Source organism: Lactuca sativa, chromosome 8 (assembly GCF_002870075.4).
Source record: "Lactuca sativa cultivar Salinas chromosome 8, Lsat_Salinas_v11, whole genome shotgun sequence".
Classification (NCBI taxonomy): domain Eukaryota; kingdom Viridiplantae; phylum Streptophyta; class Magnoliopsida; order Asterales; family Asteraceae; genus Lactuca; species Lactuca sativa.
The window spans coordinates 17,199,094-17,208,800 of record NC_056630.2 but is presented as its reverse complement, the minus strand read 5'-3'; the positions used below and the strand labels follow the sequence as shown (position 1 = coordinate 17,208,800).

The following is a 9,707-nucleotide window of genomic DNA, read 5'->3' as shown; positions in this document are numbered from 1 at the left end:
AGTTGTTAGCTGACTCGATGCCTAAGGGAGAAGCGAGCAAGAAGTCTTGGGAAGACTTTGTGGTGCAACTCAAATTGCAATACTGCTCCGAGCAGGGCCTTCTGGAAATCAATAATGAGTTTCAGAATTTGAAGAAGGGAAAAATGATTGTTACTGAATACGCTGGTAGTTTCACGGAAAAGATGAAGCTTATTCCATATTTAGTTCCAACTGAACTCTCTAAGGTCAACAAGTTTTCCCTCAGACTACCAGCGGACTTTGGTCCAATGGTTAAGCAAACAACCACATTGAAAGCCGCCATCTGGGCTTCTAGAAATGTTGAGACCCAGATCAGGGAGAAGGGTCTGGAGAGGTCAGAGGTTGGTGAGAAGAGGAAGTTTGACGGACCCTCGGGGTCCAACAAAAAGGGTAAATTCTCGAAGTCTAGTTCAAGAGTAGGTGGAGGAGGCGAAGCGAAATGGTGCGGCAAATGCAAGAAGAAGCATCATGGGAAATGTGGCGGGGAAGCCACATGCTTTAAATGTGGAAAGTCTGCTATGGGTGTGGTGAGGAGGGGCACATCTCGAGGGATTGTCCGAAAAAGAAGGAGGCAACAAGGCCCAACATTCCACCAAAGCCGAAGGCGAGAGCGTTCCAGATGACACTGGAAGCTGCTAAAGAAGAAGCTGATGTCGCTTCAGGTACCTTTCTCATAAACAAATTGCCTGTCCAAATTTTATTTGATTTTGGAGCCAACTACTCCTTTATTTCGCATAAATTTGGTAGAAAACTAGCTTTGCCTGTTGATAGACTAGATAATGCTTTATTAGTTGAAGTTGCTAGTGGCAAGTTTATACCTATTAGCCATCGTATGAAAAACATCTTAATTGATTTGAATGAGAATAAGTTCCACGAGGAATTATTGCTTATTGAGTTAAATGGTTTCGACATCGTGCTGGGAATGGATTGGCTTAGCGCCAATGATGCTGAAATAATGTGCAAGAAGAAGATTGTAAAAGTAAACCCGCCAGGGAAAGAGTCATTTATGGTGTATGGGGGCAAACGCAGAGTAAACTCTGGGATTATTTCTCTAATGAAATCCAGAAGGTGTTTGGCCAAGGGATGTACATCGTATCTAGCATTCGTGATTGATGCTAAGAAGGAGAAAAAGGAGATGCAGAGCATTCCTGTCGTGTGTGATTATCCAGAAGTATTTCCCAAAGATCTTCCTGAATTGCCGCCTGATCGACAAGTAGAATTCCTTATCGACTTGTTACCAGGAATGACGCCAAAAGCAAAAGCACCTTACCGATTAGCACTGACGGAGATGAAGGAGCTAATGATGCAACTTCAGGAGTTATTGGAAAAGGTTTCGTTAGACCTAGTTCATCACCCTGGGGAGCTCCGGTGTTATTCGTAAAGAAAAAGGACAGGAGTATGAGGATGTGAATTGATTACAGAGAGCTGAATAAGACAACAATAAAGAATAAATATCCATTGCCAAGGATTGATGACCTGTTCGATCAACTACAAGGTTCAAGCTATTTTTCAAAGATCGACCTAAGGTCAGGATATCATCAGCTGAAAGTAAGAGAGCAGGATATCGAGAAGATTGCATTTAGAACACGATATGGACACTACGAGTTTTTGGTTAGGTCGTTTGGACTAACCGATGCTCCAACAACATTCATGGATTTAATGAGCAGGGTTTGTAAATCGTTCCTTGATAAATCTGTGATAGTGTTCATAGATGACATTCTTATTTACTTGAAAAGCCAAGAAGAGCATGACAGACACTTGCGAGAAGTGTTGAAAGTCTTGAAGAAGGAGAATTTGTATGCCAAGTTCTCCAAACGTGATTTTTGGATTCGAGAAGTCCAATTCTTGGGTCACGTGGTCAGCCAAGAAGGGATAATGGTTGATCCAACAAAGATTGAAGCTGTGATGAAGTGGGAACAACCGAAAAGTCCCACGGAGATCCGAAGCTTTCTGGTATTAGCCGGATATTACCGAAGGTTTATCCAAGGCTTTTTTTTCGATCGCTACTCCATTGACAGCTTTGACCCACAAAGGAGCTACTTATACTTGGAGTAATAAGCACAAAGAAGCATTCAAGTTGCTAAAGAAGAAGCTATATGAGGCACCGATTCTTTTTCTACCCGACGAAGTTGAGGATTTCGCTATCTATAACGATGTGTCTGGGGTTGGGTTAGGTTATGTTTTGACCCAAAGAGAAAAGGTGATAGCATATGCGCCTCGACAACTGAAAGAGCATGAAAAGAACTACCCCACTCATGATTTGGAATTGGCAGCGGTAGTATTTGCTCTAAAGATATGGAGGCATTACCTCTATGGCATGAAGCACTACTAGAAAAACAGCCTTTTACGACGCTCATTGCGCGTCATAAAAGGCTCAGACGACGTGCAAATGCGCGTCAAGGAAGGCCCTATCATAAAGAGAGACGACGCGCATTTACGACGCGCAATTACAACGCACATTTACAACACGCAATACGTATCAAGGAAGGCCCTATCATAAAGAAAGACGACATGCATTCGCATGTCGTAACCTTACGACGCGCGTGTTAATGACACGCAATGCGTATCAAGAAAGCCCCTGTCAAGAAAGGCCATGTCATAAATGAAGATGACACACATTTTTGCGTATCATAATATTAAATGTTTAAAAAAAATATTATTTATAGATTTACTAATTTTGAAATTAAATTTGTATTTAATGTCTCATAATAGAAAATAAAATATCATATACAAAAAATACAATCCATTGCATAAGATTTAATGTCATACAAATAATCGTTCCATAAAAAGATAAAACAAATCAGTAGAGTTGTAACAAAAATTTACAAACTAATAGTTCTAATAACCTAATGTGTGCCTCACTATAAACAAGATTTGTGCTGATTTTTTTAAATGTGTGCCTCAATTGTGTCCACTCTTCCTTAGTAACACCACTCAATGACTCTAAATCTATGAACTTGCTCAAAGTATCTATATTGCTTGCAAGAAAAGAAAAGAAAAGAAAATACAAAATATGTGTGAAGATGGATTATTACATTGTAAGAGAAGTAAAGAACCTTGAGCTTCCTCCAGTGGGACACATGGGTAGTCAGACTTGATACACTTTGCAACATGTATATCTCCTAATGCAAGATCAACTTTATTTCTCCAACTGGAAGGCCATATGAACCTCTTTAGTTTATCCTTAAAAAGAGAAACATAAATTGAATTATTAGATTATTTATTTATTTTGACAAAAGTAGTTGAAAATATTAAATACCTGACCAAAGCCAGCATTTACAAAATCATTCACAAAGTTCCAACTTCCAACAGCCCAGCAGTCGCCTTTTCTCCTTTAGCAACGATTCTATCGATATCTTCATCTGTGATTGTACTATCCTTTGAACTGAATACCATTTCAGCACCAAACCTCATCATTTGTAGCATCTCATCTTTGTTTATAGATGCCAAAAAAAATGTCATGTTATTTAGAAGTAATGGGAACTAGTAAAAAGGTGATGTGAAGAAATGCTTACTCTTTTGCTCAGCTAAACGTCATTGTTGAATAACCAAAGCATCAAGTGCAAGCTTTTTATAAGCTCTTTCAATGACTTTCTCCTCTATAGTGTACTGTTATGTTTACAATCAATTAAAATTAGTAAACAATCATTCCAACAGCCTTGTCATCTATTATAGTACACCACAAATTCCTTTAATATAATAAGACATAGACTTGATTAAACCAATACTTTCATGTTGCATAACAAATATAAATATAAATGTTAAAAGTATGAACCTGTAAGAATATCAACACCTTGAAGTCAAAAGTCAAAAGTTGAAATGGTAAATACCTGTGAAACAGCCTGTTTACACAACTGATGCACAGTCTCATCATTCATTATAACTCCTGTGAAATGTAACACACATGAAAAATGAGGGAAAAAATGTAAACATAAAGTTATTTGAAAATAAATGAAATCTCAATACTGTTAACATAAAGCTATTTGAAAATAAATGAAATCTCAAAGTAACATGATTGCAATGCGTGGCAGATTATGTGAGCTTAATAATAACTAACCAACAATGTGGCAGATTAATAAATTAATAAATGTGGCAGATTAATAATAACTAACCAACAATGAAATCTCAATACTCGTTATAACAGAAAAGGTATAAATTAATAAATATGGCAGATTATGTGAGCTTAATAATAACTAACCAACAATGGAAACGTTGTTGTTAGCCATTATTAATTTACAATTCAGACTAGAATCAAATAAAAAGTCATCCACTATCACATACCCACAAAAAGAAAATTGTTTTCCACAACTTACTTGAAGCCAATCAGCAACAGCAATGATGGTTTAAAAGGATCCCATGAGAAATATGTTGTGAAGAAACAAGGTTCATTTTCCTCCATTACTTTGTATAATGGCACATGTGGCGACAATCCATCAAGAGATCCAGCCCATTCTATGTATTTCTAAAATCAAATTCATCAAAAAGAAAAAAAAAGTAAATTAAGATAACATTTTTTTAGTACTAGTTACAAGCGATAGCAATCTACCTTTATCTCTTTGTAGATTACATCATCATGCTTTCATTTATTTCCATTACATCAATTGTACTTTTTTTTCTTGCAATTAACCCTTTATAGTTACCTTTTGCTATAGTAATCTGTGATTTCCATAAATGCCCTTAGTTTCGTACTCATTCAGCCAGAAATACCCTTTATAGTTACCTTTTATTTTCTAATGAAGGATCAAATACTTTCCTGAAATCTTTCTGCAGCTTGAGGATCATATGGATTCTTATTTGCATCAACTTGGCGTGCCTGTTCCATGTGGCGACAATCCATCATGAGATCCAAACGAACACCTCAGCATGTGTATCTAATATCAACATATCCTCGGGCAACAGGTCATCTTGATCAAAGTTGTAAACTTCTTCAATCTTAATTAACAATAATAATAAAAGAAAAAAAAAGTAAAACTAAAGTGGTATTATTATATGTTTGTGAAATTGAAACCTTTAATGAGCGAGAATGCAAACAAGTGAGGAAATCTAGAAGTCTCCAGTGATACTTTGGTGCTAGTGAAGCTTTGGTTCCCTCCAAATCCAAGCCAAAACGTTGATCAGCTTTCTGTTCCTTCATTTTGGAATTTTGATTATACCCCATGCTCATCAAAGACAACATAAAAAAATCATCAAAAAAGTATTTGATTATTGAATTCTTTCTTTTTTCACATTAATTGTTGTCTGAATAAGGACATTATACCTTCAAAGAATCAACAATTTTAGCTGCCCATTCTTGTTGTTCAAAAGTACTGTGTGTTCCTTTCTAGATATATAAGCTGAAAAGACAAAACCAATATAAAAAGATTGAAAACCAATACTAATAGATTTCATCCAGATAGGGAAGTTTCAGGTGGTTGTTCTGGAACTGAACTTGCACTATGATGTTTTAGACTGTAAGTTGCAAAACAAAAGAATAAATACTAAGAGGACATAAAATAAGGATGATTCAATTGAGGAAATCTCAATTTAGAAAAAAAATGTTTAAAAATGAATATTTAGAAACAAAACTAATAAATAATAATCATTAATTATTAACGAACATACTTGGTTAATTGCTTGGTTGGCTCCACTTTCCAAAAGCTCAGGGGGGCGATCCGTTGTGAGTAATAGAAGAGGTAAAAAATCTTGAGAAGATTCCACTACCTGTAAAAGTGTAAATTATCCACCTTTTTATAAAAAATGGAAAAGGGTAAAAAATTATGATTTTTTTATAGACTTCCAGCAGGTAAAAGATTTGAAACTGGAGTGCTTGATGAGGTTATAACCACAGCTGGTTTTTGACATCTTTTCTGCTCATTCCCTACATGCACAAGGTTTGTGACCCCTTTTGGAGAAGAACCATTAAACCTATAGAAAAACGAATTCAATGTTATAGGTGACCATTGAAGAACAATCTGGATTTAAACTTCAGATCCAAAAACTCATATCAAACATTTGAATCCATCAGACAAGTTACCTGAGAAGTTGATAGCAACATTCTTGTAAAATTGTCATTCAATATGATCAACAACAGGTAAAAGAGTAGCATTTAGGAATATAAAAGCCTAAGCATGTATATATTGCAGAAAGTGGCCAAAGCCCTGGTGCCTGGTGGTAATAGAGTAACAATTTCCCATACTACTTAATATCGAATAATCTATTGTTATTATTGTTCTATCTATAAGATAAATCATAATTCTATTAACCTAAAATAAGAATCTTGCATTATATACTCTCAAATGAATTGAATAAATACTTCATATTTTTTGTTCTATGGAATATATAAACCATAAAATTGTAGGCTTTTACTTATACTCGATACCAGAAACTGCTCCCTCATATCACGTGATTGCACTGTACCCGTCACTTGAAGCAATTTATCAGCTAATGTCGATTTTCTATGATCAATATGTGCAATGATGGAGAAATTTTTAATGTTTTCTATGGGAACCTGCAATTCAATCAAAATCACATGTTTCAAAATCGTAGATACTTGGAACCTTCTACCCAAAGAGGTCAATCAAAGTGCTAAAACTCCATTCAAGTGTTATCAAATCTGTGGGAATGTGACTCGAACAAAATACATAGTTGTAAAATAAAAAGGATTAATGTAACCATACCTTTAGAAGACGATCTCGACCAGCGATAAATGTCGCTTCTGAGGCAAAAGCATCTTTGGAGTCATCACAAGCTTCATCTTACTGCTTCACCTTAGCAGGTGTATCACTAGCAGGAAGACTCACTTATGCAACTATATACCCATCCACGAATATAGTAACTAGATACAAAGAAGACATCTTCAATTACAAACCCTAGGTTTCCCCAATCTTGAGTGGAAACAAAATGAATGACCTGATAAAGTAATTCGAGTTGTATTCAATTACAAACCCTAGGTTTTCCCCAATCTTGATGATTACCAAGAATAACAGGAGAACGGAAGCGAGATGAGCGATAGGATGAGTTGAGCAACGATTGTGGTCGACACGAGTGGGAAGAAGGAAAAGATTAGGGATTTCATGGCGGGGAAAAACTTGACCGGTCTTCCAACGAAGCCATGGTAGGTGTTGTAGGTGATTGTGGCTATGGCATCGAGGAAGAAGATGTAGACAAAAACAGTATAGAGGAGATGAATTGTAAGGTTTTGATGAAGATCCGGCCGTTGGTGGTTTCACAGTGAGGCGATGGCTAGCGGCGGCGAGCAGAGAGGATTCGTCGCTTGAGGAGCCAACAATCAAGAAGAGAAAGTGGGTGGGTGAAGATGTAGAGGATAAAGTGCAGAGGTAAGGAAGCGGGGTACATCAAATATTTGGGGGATTTGATTTCCCCTAGGTGCGTATTAAAATTTTATAAAACGACATTTATACACGACGCCCGTTTAATTTAAGTGCCCTCCGTGTTTGTAATTTTTTTTGTTGGACACTTAATTTTAGGGCACGCATAAATGCGTATGCTCTATCCTTTTAATTTTGAAAACTTGACATTATTTCTAGGACACGCACAAAATGCATAACGTAAATCTGCGTGTGTCATTGTTCGCGCGTCATTAAAGGTCTGTTTTCTAGTAGTGAAGTGCAAACTTTTCACTGATCATAAGAGTCTCCAATATCTCTTTAATCAGAAAGAATTGATTATGAGGCAACGACGCTGGCTAGAGTTACTTAAGGACTACGACTGTGAGATACTTTACCACCCCAATGAAGCAAATGTTTTCGGTGATGCACTCAGTCGGAAAGTCAATCTTGAAAGAAAAAGGCCAAGAGCGTTGAGAATAGAAGTTGTCTCGTCAATTATGGAGAGTATAAAGAAAGCTCAAGAAGAAGCTTCTGAGAAGAATGACCGAAAGGGAGAACGTTTGGGCAAAACTTTAGTGTTCGGTATAAACAGTCACAGACTGAAGGTATTCCAAGATTGAATTTGGGTGCCTAAGTCAGGAGGAGTAAGAGATCTTATGATGGAAGAAGCTCACAAAACAATGTACTCAATTCATCCTGGCAGCACTAAAATGTATAGGGACCTAAAACCCTACTACTGGTGGTCGACGATGAAGCTTGATATTGTAAAGTATGTGGCCGAGTGTGTGACCTGTGCAAGAGTTAAGGCACAACATCATAAACCCTATGGAAGTTTAGAACCTTTGCCTACAGATATGGGTAAATGGGAAGACATTGCTATGGATTTTGTCACTAAACTGCCCAAAACAAAGAACGGTCACGACATGATTTGGGTGGTCGTTGATCGCTTCACTAAGAGTGCGCACTTCATAGCAGCCAACGAGAAATGGTCTATGGATAAGCTTGCAAATTCTTATATGAAGGAAATTGTGAGGCTTCACGGTGTTCCATTAACGATTGTGTCGGATCGTGATAGCCGTTTCACCTCAAGGTTTTGGAGAAGTCTACAAGAGGAATTGGGTACCAAGTTGTGTTTGAGTACAGATTACCATCCACAGACTGATGGTCAGAGCGAAAGGATGATACAAACGCTTGAAGATATGCTGATAGCATATACCATGGAATTCCAAGGTAACTGGGATGAACATTTACCTTTGGTAGAATTTTCCTACAATAATAGTTTCCACTCGAGCATTAAGATGGCACCTTATCAAGCTTTTTACGGACAAAATTTCCGTACGCCGTCTTGTTGGCTTGAGGCTGAGGAAAAGTATTTTATGGGACCTGAGATAGTCCATTAGACTGCTGAAAAGCTGAAAATAATTAGGGAGAGAATGTTAGCGGCTCAGGTTCGTCAAAAGAGCTATGCTGACATAAAGCGCAGACCGATGACATTTGGAGTTGGGGATTCGGTTTTGCTTAAAGTCTCACCGTGGAAGGGACTTATAAGATTTGGTAAAAGGGGAAAGTTAAGTCCAAGATTTATTGGATCGTTTAAGGTTCTTCAGAGGATTGGGAATCAAGGTTACAAGCTAGAATTACCTGAAGAACTGAATGAAATTCATAACACTTTCTATGTGTGTTATTTGAGGAAGTTCACAGGAGAAGTTCTCGATATAATTCCAATTTATGAGTTAAGAATTGATGAGAACAAAATGTTAATTGAAGAACTAGAGGCAATCGTTGACCATAAAACTAAGAAGTTGCGACGCAAGATGGTCAAATTAGTGCTTGTCCGATGGAAACATGCGAATGGGCCAAATCTCACCTGGGAAACGGAGAGTGACATGATGAGTCGCTATCCACATTTGTTTGTCGATGTGTGATTCCGGGGACGGAATCATCCTAAGGAGGAGAGAATTGTAACGCCCGTATTTTTAGGCTATACATTAATGTTGGTGTAAAAGTCTAGGTTTACCTTTGTAACTCGTTTTGAAATAATAAGAATGTATTATTTGAGTATTATGTGTTTTATGCTTAATTGTGTGACTTAAATGAATTAATAACAAGAATAAGCGTAATAATAAAATATTAGATAAGCTTGATATCTATGAAGGAAGTTGTAGTGGTCTTGACGAGGATTCCGAAATTATAAATAATACTGAAATCTGAGTTATAACGAACGTTATGACCTGTCGAAGTTTCGCGACAGAACCGATACGACACTGTGTGAAGTAAATAGTGAATTTACAATAGAGCGATATTTAGCCTTAGTGATCTAAAAGAAAGTCGTAGAATACGTTAAACCGAGAGAATACATAA

The 9,707-nt window shown here is 37.0% G+C and overlaps 1 long non-coding RNA gene across 1 annotated transcript; it reads right to left on the bottom strand.

The window, feature by feature from the left end:
- Nucleotides 1-2,779: 2,779 nt before the first annotated feature.
- On the bottom strand, nucleotides 2,780-5,979 carry LOC111919630 (uncharacterized). The gene is made up of 7 exons (XR_008225640.1): nucleotides 5,620-5,979; nucleotides 4,565-5,351; nucleotides 4,332-4,480; nucleotides 3,849-3,904; nucleotides 3,534-3,627; nucleotides 3,278-3,449; nucleotides 2,780-3,201 (listed from the first exon to the last, which is right to left on the bottom strand). It is a non-coding gene; the product is annotated as an uncharacterized LOC111919630 (long non-coding RNA).
- Between the last annotated feature and the right edge of the window lie 3,728 nt (nucleotides 5,980-9,707).